Source organism: Rattus norvegicus, chromosome 14, assembly GCF_021556685.1.
Source record: "Rattus norvegicus strain SHRSP/BbbUtx chromosome 14, alternate assembly SHRSP_T2T, whole genome shotgun sequence".
Taxonomy (NCBI): Eukaryota; Metazoa; Chordata; class Mammalia; order Rodentia; family Muridae; genus Rattus; species Rattus norvegicus.
In genome coordinates, this window is record NC_141547.1 from 100,195,701 (window position 1) to 100,213,874 (window position 18,174).

Sequence of the window (18,174 nt, forward strand, 5' to 3'; positions counted from 1 at the left end):
ATCGTGCACTCTGAATCAAAATAAATCTGATTTCCTTTTGTTTCTCTTTTGGTATTTTTCAAAGCAGCAGCAGCAACAACAAACAAAAACAACACATGGGGCAGGGAAGACAGCACAGTGAAGAACGTGTAGGTCTCAGCACCCACGTCAGGCGGCTGGTGGTCACCCTTAACTCGTGGGATCTGATACCTTCTTCTGACCTCCATGGGCTCAGGCATGCATACAAACAGAAACACATGCACAAAAATAAGAATTCTTCTTATAACTCCTTAGCACACGCTACTGAAGTGAAGCCTGAGATTCCTGCCCACTGGTGCTGCTCATCTGCTCAGGATGTTTGAAAACCAGAGTCTAGATAAGCAGACATACAACTAAACAAACAAACAAACAGTTAAGGGCCAGAGACATGGCTTGCTGCTTAAGAGGACTTGGGTTTGTTTTTTTTTTTTTTCTCCAGAGGACCCACTGATAACTCCAGTTCCAGAGGATTCAATGTCGTCTTCTGACCTGTGTGTAGGAATCAAGCATGTGTGGTGTATAGACTTCTGACCTGTGTAGGAATCAAGCATGTGTGGTGTATAGACTTCTGACCTGTGTGTAGGAATCAAGCATGTGTGGTGTATAGACTTCTGACCTGTGTAGGAATCAAGCATGTGTGGTGTATAGACTTCTGACCTGTGTAGGAATCAAGCATGTGTGGTGTAAGGTGAAACACTTACACAGAAAATGAGTAAATCAAATTAAAATTTAAAAATATTTAGGCTACTCAACTATTAATAGGAAAACAAGTGGGGACTTGAATTTGTTTTTTCCCCTGAGGCTCCTCTGATCTCTGAGACCTCACAATCTTTTTGCTTTAGGCTCATTTGAATCTGTAATGGCAAACTTAAGATCTCTAAAATAAGCTTTTCCTACTTAGTGAGGTCTAGGTTTCCCACGTTCAAGTGGACAGTTAGTTATGGAGATGCTAGTAACGAGTTAGGAAGAATGTCAGTGCCCCTTCAGACCCAGGCGGCAATGCTGTCTGCTAGTTCTAACATTCAGAACCATAGTCATCCTGCACACTAAGTGTAAACTTGTCCCGATAAAACTTATTTATGGCAGTGTTAGGCAATTGAGGATCTTAGGTCATTCAAGGCTGCTCCTCAGAATTAAGCCATTGCTGAACAAATGTTGCCTAATGTCTGCCTGAGGCCCTTTTCTGTTAGCAGACCTGTAGTCAGAACTTCTTAAAGACATAAAGATGTTGATCTGTGTTTACTCCTTCCTTTAGGAAGAAGTGCTTGTTTCCCAAAGGAGGGCATAATCTCGCCTTAAGGTGACGAGACTATGATTTGAGGCCCTAGTGTTCTCTTCATGTGTTATAAGAGTTTTTGGTTTTGAAACTTTTGACATTTATTTTAATTCTCTTCTGTAAATTTTTAGAGATCAGTATGAGTTAAATAAGTTAATTAACATACCTGTTATTTCATCAACGTATTGTTTTCTATAGAGAGGACATTTATACCTATCAAATTAGAAAGATGTAATACATTGCTGTCAATTGTGCTTGCCACGTGGTATGACAGATGATGAAAATTCATGATCTATATCTTCCCTTCCCTTGTGTACCCCCACCCCAGACTTAGCCCTTGGCTCTGAGTAGACTGTCCATGCCAGGGAGACCTCAGTAGGTCCACATGTCCCCTAGACGATCTTTCCCACAGTACCTCTGAGGTGCCGAATTCAAATCTGTATGAGTTGGCTGTTTGGAAATGCCTCCAACAGCCCAGTTGGAGTAGGTGTCTCCCCATTTCAAGTCCCTGCGTGTCCCGGCCTAGGGACATCAGGTTGATTGTATACAGCAGGAGTCAGCTAACCGTAACTTGCCTCCTGGTTTTGTAAATGTAATTCCATTGGAATGCAGCCAAGCCCACTTGTTTCCATAATATCTATGCCTGCTTTCAAGCTATAGCTGTGACAGGGTTGTGTACCCTCAACGTGTCTTTACTCTGACCCTTTACAGAGAAAGTTTGCAAGCCCTGTTACAAAGGAACAGAGGCAGAGACCTACAGTCGTTGGTGCCCCGGGAAGAGGAGACAAATGTTATTTGTAATATGCAGTTAATCACTTCAGAACTAAAAGTCAGTGGGTTGATCCTAAGTCTAAAAAGTTGGGCTACATATAGGAATGGGAAGATAATTAGTTTTTAAAGACTTCTTTTTATTTAATGTATATGAACCTTGTCCCTGCATGTATATCTGTGTAGCACTTGTGTACCTCATGCCTATGGAGGGCAGAAGAGGGTATCAGATTCCCTGAAACTGGAGCTACAGATAGCTGTGAGCCACCTTGCTTCTCAAGTTCCTGAGGAATGCTAGCTTTTGTCTAGCTAGCAGGATTCTCCTGGGGTCCAGGTTGAGCTCCTGGACATGGACATGGGCATGCAGGAGCATGGCGCTTCCTCCTCATCTCAGCTCTTACTGTTTGGGCATCACTGAGCATCTGCTCCTGCTCATGTTTGCAGTGCAAATGTGTAGATCCACTCTTGCTTGTATTGTGCATTCTCTGTTCACTCTACTGGAATATTTATCTCTCTTGTTTGTTTTCACAGTTTTATTCTTACACTTTATAAAAAACAAGTAACCAAATCCTTTACTAATTTCCTCCCCTCCAGCCCTGTCCTTATCCCCACTGCTGCTGTAGAATATTGATCTTTCTTTTCTTAGTTTTGATGTCTCTCATACATTGTAAACATTTTACAAACCTTGATACTTATTTATTTCAGTTCAGTGCATGTTATGCAGTTGTACCTTCAATAGACATTTTAAATGATCTATGTGACTGTGTTTTGTCATCTGTTTGCCACCTTTATCATCCTAGCATTATAAACATTTTCTATAATCAGTCATCTCTGTGACTTTATGCCTCACATTTTATTCTTCCAGTGCTCTAAAAATCATTTAGCATAATGAATAACATAGCCAGTTATCTAATAACAGGTTTATAATATTCTAATGACATCTGAGTTCACTATTATTCCACACTTAAAATTGTGAGACAGCTTTTGACAGCAGTTAGAAAGTTGACCTCATTGGTAGATCTGTGAACTCGTGTGCATGCAAGCCCACAAACTGATATCATAGATAATCCAGATTTCTAGTCTTCTTAACAAACAATAGTAAATCCTAAGTCATTCACTGTTATTGAGGCTACGTTTTTGTATGAGTATGTATGTATATGTGTGTGCAGTAGTGTGCACGAGTGCATGTGTGTTGGTGTGTAGATGGAGGTCTAAGGATGACATCACATGACTTTCTCACTGAGTCTCCACCTTGTATTCTGAGGCAGAGTCTCTTACTGAATCCGGAGCTTGCTGCTGGAGCTACTCTGGCTAGCCAGCTTGTCTAGGGATCTCTGTCCATGAAAACTGGCATGAAAGGCAGGCCCCCAAGCCCACCTAGCTTTTATATGGATTCTGAGCATAGCGATACTTTAACATGTGGTCATCTCTCCATCCTTTCTGATCTCGTTAAACATTTGCTTTGACTTATTCCTATCTAGTTTTACTAATTTTGGATAATTGTTTCCATGCCAATACAGTTAGCTGTCTCATTTGTTAGAAATGATATCCTGGTTAGTTCTTGTCAACTTTACCTGACTCTGGGAAGAGGGACCTTATATGAGGACTTCCTCCATCGATTGGCCGTGAGGTATGTCCATGGAGCATTTCCTGATTAATGATTGATGGGGGAAGGCCCAGCCCACTGTGGGTGGTTCAACCTTGAGCAGGAGGTCCTGGGTTCCATATGAAAGCAAGATGAGCAAGCCAGTAAGCAGCATGTCTCCATGTCTCTACTTCAGCACCGTCTTCAAGTTCTTCCCCTAGGCGCCTACCCTGGCTTCCCTTAACCGTGGACTATTAAGTACAAGCTGAAGCAAACCCTTTCCTCCCCGAGTTGTTTTGGTTAGTGTCTTTTCACAGCAGTAGAGAGGTGAAAAAATACAAGTGGGGACTTACCATACTGCCCAGGCTGTCTCAGAACCAAGTTCAGAAGTGATACAAAGAACTCTTCAGAACGTTCCTATGCTACGAGTTTAAAGTTTTCATATGAACTCTAGGGTTGTTCTAAACAAGTCCCTGAAAGATTTTGATTAGAATATTGTGGATATGTATGTTGATTTTGTGAAAAACAGGTATGTTTGTAATATGTCATTCATTTATTCAAATTCTACTATATAGTTTTTGTCTTGTTTAGTTTTCTTCTAAACATTATATTTAATTTTTTTTCTTTTCTTTTTTTTCGGAGCTGGGGACTGAACCCGGGGCCTTGCACTTGCTAGGCAAGCGCTCTACCACTGAGCTAAATCCCCAACCCCTATATTTAATTTTTATTTCTTGCTATCACTGCTGTATTTTTTCTTCTAATTAAACTTCATAATGGTGATTCTTGGAATATAAGAAACTATTGACACATTGTGTTAATTTTATAGTGTAGAACTCTCTTGGAAATTTAAAATTTACTTCTAGTAATTTCGTAGTTGATTTTGTCTTCCGAGGTGGGCACTGAATTGTCTGTAGACAATCGTCCTGCTCCCTGCAACATGCATTCAGTGTCCTTGTGCAGGGACTAATTATGCTAAGGTGCTTCCGGGGTATTTGTCTCTTCAGTGAGAAAATGCTCCTCTTCTGTAGTTGTGTCTGATGTGCTGCTGTGTTCTGATGCATTTCTGTCTCCATGGAATGCCAATCATGATGCCCCTCTCACTGTATGTTTTCTAAGTTTTTAAATCTATAAATCTAATCTCCCAGTGTCGCTGTTCTTTAAGGACAGTTGTTTATGGACAATAAGCCTCCTTTACATTCCTGGAAGGGACTGCTGCAATGGTTGATCTTCCTTGTTGAGTTGACTGGATTTAGAGTCGCCTAGGAAACGTGCCTCTGGGCATGCTGTGATGGCCTTTTCCAGAGAGCTTTAACTGAGGAGGAAAGACCTATCTTGAATGTGGGCAGCACCATTCCATGCTGGCTGCTAGCATGCCTCTCACTGCTTCCAGACTGTGGACCCAGGGTGGCCATCACCTCACCTCCCTTCCCAACCATAATGGACTGGATCCCATTAAACCTGAGCCTGAATAAACCCTGTGTCCTCAGGTATTGCCAGGCACTTGGTCACCGTACTAAGAAAAGTAACTTAGAAAGATACATTATTGGAAACAGAACATTTGAGTTAAAATCACAGAAACATAATGAACAATTTATGAGTTACCATGAGAACCAAAGTTTTGCTTTTACAAATTAAACCATTTTTGTTAAAAAAAAAAAAAACCTGTGGTCTAGTGACTAAAAAAACTAAGCTTCTTCTAGGTATATCTTCTAATTTGATTCCTAATTACATGAAAACTGCTAAGATTATGGTCAGTGTTGTTTTTCTTTTTTTTTTTTTTTTTTTTTTTTTTTTGGAGCTGGGGACCGAACCCAGGGCCTTGCGCTCGCTAGGCAAGCGCTCTACCGCTGAGCTAAATCCCCAACCCCGTTGTTTTTCATTTTTAAAACATCATAGTTAAAAAATATAAGTGAAAATAATTACTATCAACATCTGGATATGCATATGTCTAGTTATATATGTCCATAGTTATATGTTATATATAGTTATATATGTCTATAGTCTAGTTATATATGTCTAGTTATATATGTCTATAGTTATATGTAGTTATATATGTCTATAGTCTAGTTATATATGTCCATAGTTATATATGTCCATAGTTATGTATGTCTATAGTCTAGTTATATATGTCTAATTATATATGTCTAGAAGGCTTTCGACGTGGACAAAGTAATCAACTCTTTGTGAATGTGATTTGTGTTCACAAAACAGAGATCAGAAACCAAACAATTGAGAACCAAGTAATTACACACAAGTAATGGGAGTAATCTAGTGCTCCCCCCACCCCACAGGGAAATACTCAAAATAAAACAGAGAGAAAGGATGTAACTCTAGAAGTTAGGATTCGAAAAGAAATTATCTTGTTAATGTAAGAATATACTATGTGATTAAAGTTGGAAATTATAGGAAAGAGAAATAGAGAATATAAAGTCAGCACTGGAGAAGAGGGAGGGACGATGGGGTTCAGGAGTGATGTGATCAGAAGCTGTTCATGCTGCCTTTGCAGCTGCAATCCAGGGCTTGGGAGGCTGAAACAGGCATGGCCGTGACTTCAGTGCGAGCTACCGCAAGTCCCTGTCTTTCAGGAAGTAATATAATTAATTAAAAACTAATTTTTTAATAATGTCTTCAGAAGAATCTTCTAGAAAACAATATAGTCAAGTAGGTATTTGGAAAACATGTATTAAAGGTTATTCCTATAAAATATTTTAAAGTAAAATATTCCTTGACTTTCTTCTCTTTTTTCGTAAACACTCTTTGTGGCCAGTGGTAGTGCACACTTTTAATCCCAGCACTGGTCAGACTAGCTGGTGCACCTCTGTAAGTTTGATGCTGGCCTGGTCACCATAGGGCGTTCAGACCAGCTGGGCTATATCATGGATACTCAGGGTTATACATGAGCCATTCAGTAGCCATTTTGACCACAGTGTTACTGTTTCTTAGTCCACTGTATATAAATGTTCTGACTTATTCTCATCTATTTTTGCCTATTAATTTTAAGCATTTTGCTTTATTTTCTGTAACTCATGTATAGTTACCCTTGAAAAACTGTAATATTTTATATCTACATGTCTAGGTGATTAAAGTGACTTTGAATTTTAACCCAGATTATTCTTTTCCTTCACTCCATCTTGTCCTGTCATGGAAACACTTTACTAAGACCTACAGGATGGATCTATATTTAATTGACTGACTATGATCCATGACATCTGGATGATTGATGTTTATCATTTGAATGTAGTTCAGATGTTTTTAGGAAGAGCCATGTCTGGGCCGACTGCACTGATTAGTTAGCCTAGTTGGTTCTGCTCAGTAGAACCAGGCGTTCATGGTAACTTAAACGATCACCTTAGTGAAAGACCTACCGCTGGGATGAAAGCTAAGCTGCGGAGAATTATTGAAAAAGGATGGGTTGTAGCACACTGAGGCTGGAGCAAAGGGAGTGAGAGACAAGTGCCACGAGCTGCTGTCAGCATTTAAAATAAACATCTGCCTTGGCCTGAAGCACTTTGCTAAGCACACGTCATCTGCGTGTGTGCAGAGATAAACACTGGCTATGGAGAAGCAGCTGAGGAGAAGAGGTGAGGACCTAGGAAGCTTTGCCCGTGTGGGAATGAGGACGATCTTTGTGGGTGTCTGAGGGAATCTGCTGCTTGGAATAGGTATGGTGGCAATTTAAGTAGTTTTATGTTGGAAAAATTGAGAGTTCTGAGAATAAAAAAAAGAAGTCAACAGGGTTTGTGGAAGGGATTAAAAAGTATTTTCTTGATTAGCTTTTGTTGAACCTGAAACACTGGCTGGTGTCCCCTCACAGTCTAGACTCATCATGCTTCTCTTTCTGTGACTAGACAGTGAATAATGTCACACTGGGATCGGCCTCCATTACTTGTCATGTGGTGTCACTCAAACTGAGCTTTATTTTCATTTGCTTTGTTTGGAGAGAGACTTGATTTTTAAGTGTTCTAATGAATATTGTTTTTCCCCCTATGTACAAAACCTGCCTCTTGGAAAAAAAAAAAAAAGCTTTTAAATGTGTAATTTTTTCCAATCAGGGAATTTTCTACCCAGGGACATATTCTTTGTTTTTGGGTTGAGGCTCTTAAAAGGCAGACCTCCCAGGTTTGGCGGAGAGTCTCCGGTGCAGGCCGGCCCTCTGCCATGCTGTTTTCCACAGTGACAACACTGTATAGCTTTGCACTTCCACCGGCAGAGCTTAAGAGATCCGCTTTCCCACAATTACTTTCCATTTTAGCTGTAGTAATTGTTGGCATTCTGTCTAAGCTCCACCCCCACAGTTACCTGGCAACAGCCAGGTTTGCCTGACTCACTGTAAAAGGGCTACTTGCCCTCTCCTCACTCTTCTTCCCTTCCTGTCTCTTACTCTCTTGCCTCTTGCTCCTTGCTCTTGCCCTCTTCCCTTTGTCCCTTCTCTCCTCACTCCCCTCCCCCGTCCCCTGCACGTGCTCATGGCCGGCCTTTACTCCTCTCTACTCTTCTTCTCTCATTAAACCTTTCCACGTGGAACACTGTTGGCCCGTTGTGTTTTGTCTGGATGCGAGCCGAGATTTTTACCCCAACAGGAATACTTACGGGCTTGTAGCTCACTGGGGCTTTTGTTTACATTTCCCTTATGGTTAATGTTATTGATGGAGCCTGTTTTTTTCACGTGTTTGCTTTTTGTCTGTATACTCTGAATTGAAATGTCTCTTGAATGTTTTTACCTATCTTCTAGTTGGATTGTTTGAACACTACTTTTTAAATATTTGTGAAGTTTCCTTGGAAATGCAAGTGAGACAAAGAAACTACTTCATAAGCAAGAGAAATTTGGAAGGCCATTTATTGACATTGTAGATGTTTAAGTGTAGATGTAGGAGCCAACTTGATGTGTTTGGTTTTTTCTCTAAGATTCAGACACATGGATGCAGTGCTGAGATGTTGAATATGGGGCAGAGGGAAGGAAAAGGAAAGCAGGGTTCAAGCAAGGAGGAGGAGACATTAGAGGAGTGGGTGGGATAAAGAGGAAGAGGTCAGCTCCACACAGCCTGGAGTCCTAAGAGGAGAAGCCTTCAACAAGGAGCTTGGACCATGGCTCTGTCTGTAAGGGATTCCCTTACTGATTGATGCCCAAGGGCCCAGGCTTCTCTGCATAGCATCATTCCTCAGGGAAAAAAAAATCTAACTAAACAGAAGCCAGTCAACAGCATTCCTCCATGCTTTCTACCTTCATGCTTCTCCTTTGAGTTTCTCTCCTAACAGTTGTCTGTGATGGTCGGTGACCTGGGGGGATTAGCTGAATAAACTCTTTCTTCCTCACATTACTTCTGCTCAGAATGTTTCATCACAGCAACAACATTAAACTAGGACAGGAGAATAAGAGATGCGTGGGCTTAGAGAGAAAAACACAGTACCTCAGGTCTGAGGATACCCTGGAAGCACAGACGTTTTGTTGAGTTCTGTAGCACAGCTCCAGAACTAGTGGTTCTTGGTGTTTATGTGAAAGTTTAAACTAGTTTAGATGAGTTGTTACTTGCTGACCGAAGAATCTGACCTCATCTAAGTTACATTTAAGCCATTAGTGATGGAGTTTAAAGAGCACTGGAACTGGTGATGGTAGTGTAGGCCCACAGTGAGTGACTTGACTATTAGAAGAGAAATGGAGCTTCCAGTTGGGAATGTTGAGTCATTGGTATGATTTTTGAGACTGGAGAAAGGATAGAAATAGACAACCATAGAATACCAGCTTCTAAGGGAGACAGAGAAAAGAACCAGTCTACTAAATAGACAACAGAGTCAGGGAGAGAGAAGAAGCCAGGTCAATGATTTCAGTGGGCACCGTTTATACCATTAGATTGACTCACATTCAGACTTTGAGTCTGATCATGTGACGTGGATATGCCAGAATGTTACAGGGGAATCAGCCCTGCAGCACAGTGGGCAGTGAAATGCAGGAGGGCATGGGCAAGCTCTTGCTGCTTTGTGGCCCAGCCCTGCCAAGCAATGCCTTCTATTCTCCTTTTATACTTAATGAGACAGCATGCTTCCTGTTATGATAAATTCCCTTCCCACAAAACAGAGTTGTCCCAGGACCTACAGGTGGGAGAAATTTGGGAAATAATAGACTCACTGGTCAGAACAGGTAAAGGGATGGGAGATGTCCATTAGAGGCATTAAGCCTCCTCTGGAAACTGTACATGTTCCAGAACCTAACAGCTTGTATCTAATATTAACAGTTACCTTGCAGATGAATTGCATACTTTTAAGCTTTGTACTTATTTTTGAAACTTAAAATGTCATGATAGCTTCTCCCACTGCATTTTGCAATATAAAATTTATAGTGGGGAACAGTTTACACGCTGATTTGAGGATCAGGAAAACTGATGAGTTCTCTCAGTACAGTCTACATGCAGACAAGACACAGACAAGTTCTGGTACCCAAAACCTGTTTGAAATGGGTTTACAATGAAGTTCTCTCCTGAGCACGTGAACTTTTATAGTTTGTAACAAACTTAAACTCAAGTGTGTTCTCTTATGTCTTACCCTGCAATAAAATGTTAGTAAACAATATCCCAGCCAGGCGATGGGGGTTCACACCTCTAATGCCAGCTGTTGGAGGCAAAGGCAGGCACATCTCTGAGTTCCATGCCAGTCTCTTCTACAGAAAGAATTCCAGGACAACCATAGATACACAGAGAAAAACAGAAAGAGAGAGGGGGAGTGGGAGGGCTAGTGGGAGGGAGAGGGGGGAGGGAGAAAAGAAATATGGTCTTGGAAAAGAGTACAAAGTAATGTCTTTTTAAAAATTAGGAATAATTCGTATTGTTCTTTTAAGCTAGGTGGCAATATTTAAAACTTATAAATGTGAGGTTTTTTTTTTTTTTCGGAGCTGGGGACCGAACCCAGGGCCTTGCGCTTGCTAGGCAAGCGCTCTACCACTGAGCTAAATCCCCAACCCCTAAATGTGAGGTTTTATAATGTGAGATTTGATTTCTTTTACTAAATAAGCACAAAAGTACAGTTATATAATGTATCAATTATTCTTTTTTTTTCTTTTATTGAATATTTTCTTTATTTACATTTGAAATGTTATCCCCTTTCCCAGTTTCCTCTCCAACAACCTGCTATCCCATTCCTCCTCCCTGTTCTTCTATGAGTGCCCCTTACTCCCTCCCTCCTCCTGCTCTGGCATTGCCCTACACGGGGTCATTGAGCTTTGAAAGGATCTAGGGCCTCTTCTCCCATTGATGCCCGACAAGGCCATGCTCTGCTACATATGCAGCTAGAGCCATAGATCCATCCCTGTGTACTCTTGGTTTACTACCTGGGAGCTCTGGGGTGTCTGGTTGTTGATATCAAGTTGCAAACCCCTTCAGCTCCTTCAATCTTTTCTCTAACTCCTCCAATGGTGACCCTGTGCTCAGTCCAATGGTTTGCTGCAAGCATTTACCTCTGTATTTGTCATGTTCTGACAGAGCATCTCAGGACACAGCTGTATCAGGCTCCTGTCAACATGTAGTTGTTGGCATCCAAAATAGTGTCTCTGTTTGGTTGCTGTACATGGGCTGGATCCCCAGGGGGGACAGGCTCTAGATGGCTTTTCCTTCAGTCTCTGCTCCTCATATTGTATCCATATCTCCTCCTGTGAGTATTTTGTTTGTCCTTCTAAGAAGGACTGAAGCATCTGCACTTTGGTCTTCTTATTCATGTGGTCTGTGAATTAATTATATCTTGGGTATTCCAAGCTTTTGGGCTAATATCCACTTACCAGTGAGTATATACCACGTGTGTTCTTTTGTTACCTCACTCAGGATGATATTTTCTAGTTCCATCCATTTGCCTAGGAATGTCATGAAGTCATTGTTTTTAATACCTTCATTGTGTAGATGTACCACATTTTCTGTATCCATTCCTCTGTTGAAGGGCATCTGGGTACTTTTAAGCTCTTGTCTATTTTAAATAAGGCTGCTATGAACATAGTGGAGCACGTGTCTTTTTTATATGTTGGGACATCTTTTGGGTATATGCCCAAGAGAGGTATAGCTGGGTCCTCAGGTAGTGCAATGTCCAATTTTCTGAGGAACCTCCAGACTGATTTCCAGAATGGTTGTACCAGTTTGCAATCCCACCAACAATGGAGGAATGTTCCTCTTTCTCCATATCCTCTCCAGCATCTGCTGTTACCTGAGTTTTGATCTTAGCCATTCTGACTGGTATGAGGTAGAATCTCAGGGTCCTTTTGATTTGCATTTCTCTGATGTCTAAGGATGTTGAACATTTCTTTAAGTGTGTCTCGTCCATTCGATATTCCTCAGTTGAGAATTCTTTCTTTAGCTCTGGACCAATTTTTGATAGGATTATTTGGTTCTCTGGAATCTAACTTCTTGGATTCTTTGTATATATTAGATATTAGCCTTCTGTTAGATGTAGGATTGGTTGGTTCTTTTCCCGATTTGTTGGCTGCTGTTTTCTCCTATTGACAATACTTATTGCCTTACAGAAACTTTACAATTTCATAAGGGCCAATTGTCGATTCTTTTTTTTTTTTTTTTTGAAATTTTATTTTTTTATTAGATATATTTCTTTATTTACATTTCAAATGTTATTCCTTTTCCCAGTTTCCTGTACATAAGCCCCTATTCCCTTCCCCACCCCCATATAGGTCTTCACCCCCCCATCCACCTCCCTTACTGACCCCCTTGCCCCCAGCATTCCACTGCACTGGGGGTCCAACTTTGGCAGGACCAAGGGCTTCCCCCTCCACTGGTGCCCCAACAAGGCTATTCTCTGCTACATATGCAGTTGGAGCCCTGGGTCAGTCCATGTACAGTCTTTGGGTAGTGGTTTAGTCCCTAGAAGCTCTGGTTGGTTGGAATTGTTGTTCTTATGGGGTTTCAAGCTCCTTCAGCTCTTTTAATCCTTCCTCTAATTCCCAGAGAGGGGGTCCAGTTCTCAGTTCAGTGGTTTGCTGCTAGCATTCACCTCTGTATTTGACATGCTCTGGATGTGTCCCTCAGGAGAGATCTATATCCAGTCCCTTTCAACATGCACTTTTTAGCTTCATCAATCTTATCCAGTTTTGGTGGCTGTATATATATGGGCCACATGTGGGGCAGGCTCTGAATGGCCATTCCTTCAGTCTCTGCTCTAAACTTTGCTTCCATATCCCCTTCTATGGATATTTTTTCCCCTTTTAAGAAGGAGTGGGAGCATCCGCATTTTGGTCATCCTTCCTCTTTAGCTTCCTGTGGAATGTGGATTGCATCTTGGGTAATTTGAGCTTTTTGGCTAATATCCACTTATCATTGAGTGCATACCAAGTGTGTTTTTCTGTAATTGGGTTACCTCACTCAGGATGACATTTTCTAGTTCATTCCATTTGCCTATGAATTTCATGAAGTCATTGTTTTTGATAGCTGAGTAATATTCCATTGTGTAGATGTAACACATTTTTTTTTTTATACATTCCTCTGTTGAAGAGCATCTGAGTTCTTTCCAGCTTCTGGCTATTATAAATAAGGCTCGCAGTGAACATAGTGGAGCACGTATCTTTATTGTATTTTGGAGCATGAGGTCCCAGGAGTGGTATAGCTGGGTCCTCAGGCAGTTCAATGTCCAATTTTCTGAGGAACCTCCAGACTGATTACCAGAATGGTTGTACCAGTCTGCAATCCCACCAACAATGGAGGAGTGTTCCTCTTCCTCCACATCCTCGCCAACATCTGCTGTCACCTGAGTTTTTTTATCTTACCCATTCTGACTGATATGAAGTGGGAACTCAGGGTTGTTTTGATTTGCATTTCCCTGATGACTAAGGGTGTTGAACATTTCTTTAGGTGTTTTTTTGGCCATTCGATAATCCTCAGCTGACAATGTTTTGTTTAGTCCTATACTCCATTTTTAAGAGAGTTATTTGGCTCTCTGGAGTCTAACTTCTTGAGTTCTTTGTATATTTTGGATATAAGCTCTCTATCAGATGTAGGATTGGTAAAGATCTTTTCCCAATCTGTTGGTTGCCGTTTTGTCCTAATGACAGTGTCCTTTGCCTTACAGAAGCTTTGCAGTTTCATGAGGTCCCATTTGTCGATTCTTGATCTTAGAGCATAAGCCATTGGTGTTTGTTCAGGAAAATTTCCCCAGTGCCCATGTGTTTTTCTACTAGTTTGAGTGTATCTGGTTTGTTGTGGAGGTCCTTGATCCACTTGGATTTGAGCTTTGTATAGGGTGATGAGAATGGATTGATTTTGCATTCTTCTACATGCTACCCTCCAGTTGAACCACCACCATTTGTTGAAAGTACTGTCTTTCTTCCATTGGATGGTTTTAGCTCCTTTTTCAAAGATTAAGTGACCATAGGTGTGTGGATTCGTTCCTGGGTCTTCATTTCTGTTCCACTGATCTATCTGCCTGTCTCTGTACCAATAACATACAGTTTTTATCACTATTGCTCTGTAATACTGCTTGAGGTCAGGGATGGTGATTACCCCAGAAATTCTTTTATTGTTGAGTATAGTTTTCAGTATCCTGGGTTTTTTGTTATTCCAGATGAATTTGCAAATTGTTCTGTCTAACTCTGAAGAATTGGATTGGTATTTTGATGGGGATTGCATTGAATCTATAGACCGCTTTTGGTAAAATGACCATTTTTACTATATTAATCCTGCCAATCCATGAGCATAGGAGATCTTTCCATCTTCGGAGATCTTCTTCAGTTTCTTTCTTCAGAGACTTGAAGTCCTCCTCATACAAATTTTTCACTTGCTTGATTAAAGTTGCATCAAGATATTTTATATTACTTGGGACTATTGTGAAGGGTGTCATTTCCTTAATTTCTTTCTCAGCCTGTTTATCCTTTCAGTAGGCGAAGGCTACTGATTTGTTTGAGTTAATTTTATACCCAGACACTTTGCTGAAGTTGTTTATCAGGTTAAGTAGTTCTCTGGTAGAACTTTTGGGGTCACTTAAGTATACCATATCATCTGTGATAGTTATATTTTGACTTCCTCAATTCCAATTTGTATCCCTTTGACCTCCTTTCATTGTCTGATTGCTCTAGCTAGGACTTTGAGAACTATATTGAATAAGTAGGGAGAGAGTGGGCAGCCTTGTCTAGTCCCTGATTTTAGTGGGATTGCTTCAAGTTTCTCTCCATTTAGTCAGATGTTAGATACTGGTTTGCTGTGTATTGCTTTTACTATGTTTAGATATGGGCCTTGAGTTTCTGATCTTTCCAGGACTTTTATCATGAAGGGGTGTTGAATTTTGTCAAATGCTTTCTCAGCATCTAATGAAATGATCATGTGGTTCTTATCTTTGAGTTTGTTTATATAGTGGATTACGTTGATGGATTTCCATATATTGAACCATCCCTGCATCCCTGGGATGAAGCCTACTTGATCGTGATAGATGGTCATTTTGATGTGTTCTTGGATTCTGTTTGCAAGAATTTTATTGAGTATTTTTGTGTTGATATTCATAAGGGAAATTGGTCTGAAGTTCTCTTTCATTTTTGGGTCTTTGTCTGGTTTAGGTATAAGAGTAATTGTGGCTTTATAGAGGGCATTTGGTACTACTCCGTCTGTTTCTATTTTGTAGAATAGTTTGGAAAGTATTGGTATGAAGTCTTCTATGAAGGTCTGATAGAATTCTGCACTAAACCCATCTGGTCCTGCGCTCTTTTTGGTTGGGAGACCTTTAATGACTGCTTCTATTTCTTTATGAGTTATGGGGTTGTTTAGATGGTTTATTTGTTCCTGATTTAACTTTGGTACCTGGTATTTGTCTAGAAAATTGTCCATTTCCTCCAGACTTTCAAGTTTTGTTGAATATAGGCTTTTGTAGTAGGATCTGATGATTTTTTAAATTTCCTCAGATTCTGTTGTTATGTCTCCCTTTTCATTTCTGATTTTGTTAATTTGGATACTCTCTGTGCCCTCTGGTTACTCTGGCTAAGGGTTTACCTATCTTGTTGATTTTCTCAAAGAACCAGCTCCTTTGTTGATTCTTTGTATAGTGCTTTTCGTTTCTACTTGGTTGATTTCAGCCCTGAGTTTGATTATTTCCTGCCTTCTACTTCTCTTGGGTGCATTTTTTTTTGTTCTAGAGCTTTTAGGTGTGCTGTCAAGCTGCTGATGTATGCTCTCTCCTGTTTCTTTTTGGAGGCACTCAGAGCTATGTGTTTTCCTCTTAGCACAGCTTTCACTGTGTCCCATAAGTTTGAGTGTGATACATCTTCGCTTTCATTCTAAGAAGTCTGTAATTTCTTTCTTTATTTCTTTCTTGACCAAATTGTCATTGAGTAGAGCATTATTCAACTTCCATGTATATGTGGGCTTTCTGTCATTATTGTTGTTATTGAAGACCAGTCTTAGTCCGTGGTGATCCGATAGGACACATGGGATTATTTCTACCTTCCTGTATCTGTTGAGGCCTGTTTTGTGATCGATTATATGGTCAGTTTTGGAGAAGGTACCATGAGGTGGTGAGAAGAAGGTATAGCCTTTTGTTTTAGGATGTAATGTTCTATAAATACCTGTTAAATCCATTTGATTAATAACTTCTGTTAGTTTCTCTATGTTTCTGTTTAATTTCTGTTTCCATGATCTGTTCATTGATGAGAGTCAGGTGTTGAAATCTCCCACTATTATTGTGTGTGGTGCAATATGTGATTTGTGCTTTAATAAGGTTCCTTTTATGAATGCAGGTGCCCTTGCATTTGGAGCATAGATATTTAGAATTGAGAGTTCATCTTGGTGGATTTTTCCTTTGATGAATATGAAGTGTCCTTCCTTATCTTTTTTGATGGTTTTTGGTTGAAAGTCAATTTTATTTGGTATTAGAATGGCAGCTCCAGCCTGTTTCTTGGGACCGTTTGCTTGGAACATTTGTTTCCAGCCTTTTGCTCTGAGGTAGTGTTTGTCTTTCTCACGGAGGTGTGTTTCCTGTATGCAGCAAAATGCTGCGTCCTATTTACATATCCAGTCTCTAAGTCTATGTCTTTTTATTGGGGAATTGAGTCCATTGATGTTGAGAGATATTAAGGAATAGTGATTGTCACTTCCTGTTATTTTCATTGTTAGAGGTGGAATTATGTTTGTGTGTCTCTTTTTCAGTTTCATTGCAAGGAGATTATATTCTTGCTTTCTGTACGGCATAGTTTCTCTCCTTGTGTTGGAGTTTTCCATCTATTATCCTTTGTAAGGCTGGATTTGTATAAAGATATCACATACATTTGGTTTTGTCCTGGAATATCTTGTTTTCTCCATCTATGTTAATTGAAAGTTTTGCTGGATACAGTAACTTGGGCTGGCATCTGTGTTCTCTTACGGTCTGTATGACATCTATCCAGGATCTTCTGGCTTTCATTGTCTCTGGTGAGAAGTCTAGTGTAATTCTTATAGGTCTGCCTTTATATGTCACTTTACCTTTTTCCCTTACTGCTTTTAATATTCTTTCTTTGTTCTGTGCATTTGGTGTTTTAACTTTTATATGACGCGGGGACTTTCTCCTCTTGTCCAATCTGTTTGGAGTTCTGTAGGCTTCTTGTATGTTTATGGGCATCTCTTTCTTTAGCTTTGCAAAATTTACTTCTATAATCTTGTTGAGGTTATTTACTGGCCCTTTAATTTGGGAGTCTTCGCTTTCTTCTATAGCTATTATCTTTAGGTTTGGTCTTCTCATCGTGTCCTTGATTTGTGGATGTTTTGTGTTAGGAGCTTTTTGTATTTTGCCTCTTCCTTAACTGTTGTGTCACTGTTTTCTAGGTTATCTTTTGCCCCTGAGATTCTCTCTTCTGTCTCTTGTATTCTGTTGGTGAGGCTTACATCTGTTATTCCTGATCTCTTTCCTAGGTTTTCTATCTTTAGGTTGTCTCCCTTTGTGCATTCTTTATTATTTCTATTTCCATTTTTAGATCCTGGATGGCCTTGTTCAATTCCTTCTCCTGTTTAGCTGTGTTTTCCTGTAACTTTGTGTGGGATTTTTTGTTTTTCCTTCTTAAGTTTACCTGTGTTCTCCTCTATTTCTTTAAGGGAGTTATTTATGTCCTTCTTAAAGTCCTCTATCATCATCATCAGATGTGATTTAAGTCCAAATCTTGCTTTTCTGGTGTAAGGAGTATCCAGTACTTGCTGCGGTGGGAGAACTGGGTTCTGATGTTGCTTCATTCTGTTGCTTATGTTCTCGTGCTTGCCTTTTGCCATCTAGTTATCTCTAGTTCCACCTGCCTTTGCTGTCTGACTGGAGCCTGTCTCTGTTGTGATCCTGCTTGTGCCAGTACTGTTCAGAGTCCTCCTGTCTCTGTGATCCTGTGATCCTGAGATCCTGGATTTGTCAGACCTCCTGGAAATCGAGCTTTCTTAGGGTGTTGCTGGAGTGACTGGGGAGCCAGAGCACTGAGTTTGCATGGACACTGCTACAAGATGGAAAGAGCTCTTGCCTCTGGCTGAACAGGGGTTTTTGTTTCCCTGGTTCTTGTTTGGGTCCCAGTTATGCTGGGTGTTGGGAAAGATGTTGTGGCCTTGACTGTGATCTT

General features: G+C 40.4%; 1 protein-coding gene across 5 annotated transcripts in view; it reads left to right on the forward strand.

The window, feature by feature from the left end:
* Positions 1 to 18,174, forward strand: part of Wdpcp (WD repeat containing planar cell polarity effector) — a 330,858-nt gene that overhangs the window by 190,934 nt on the left and 121,750 nt on the right.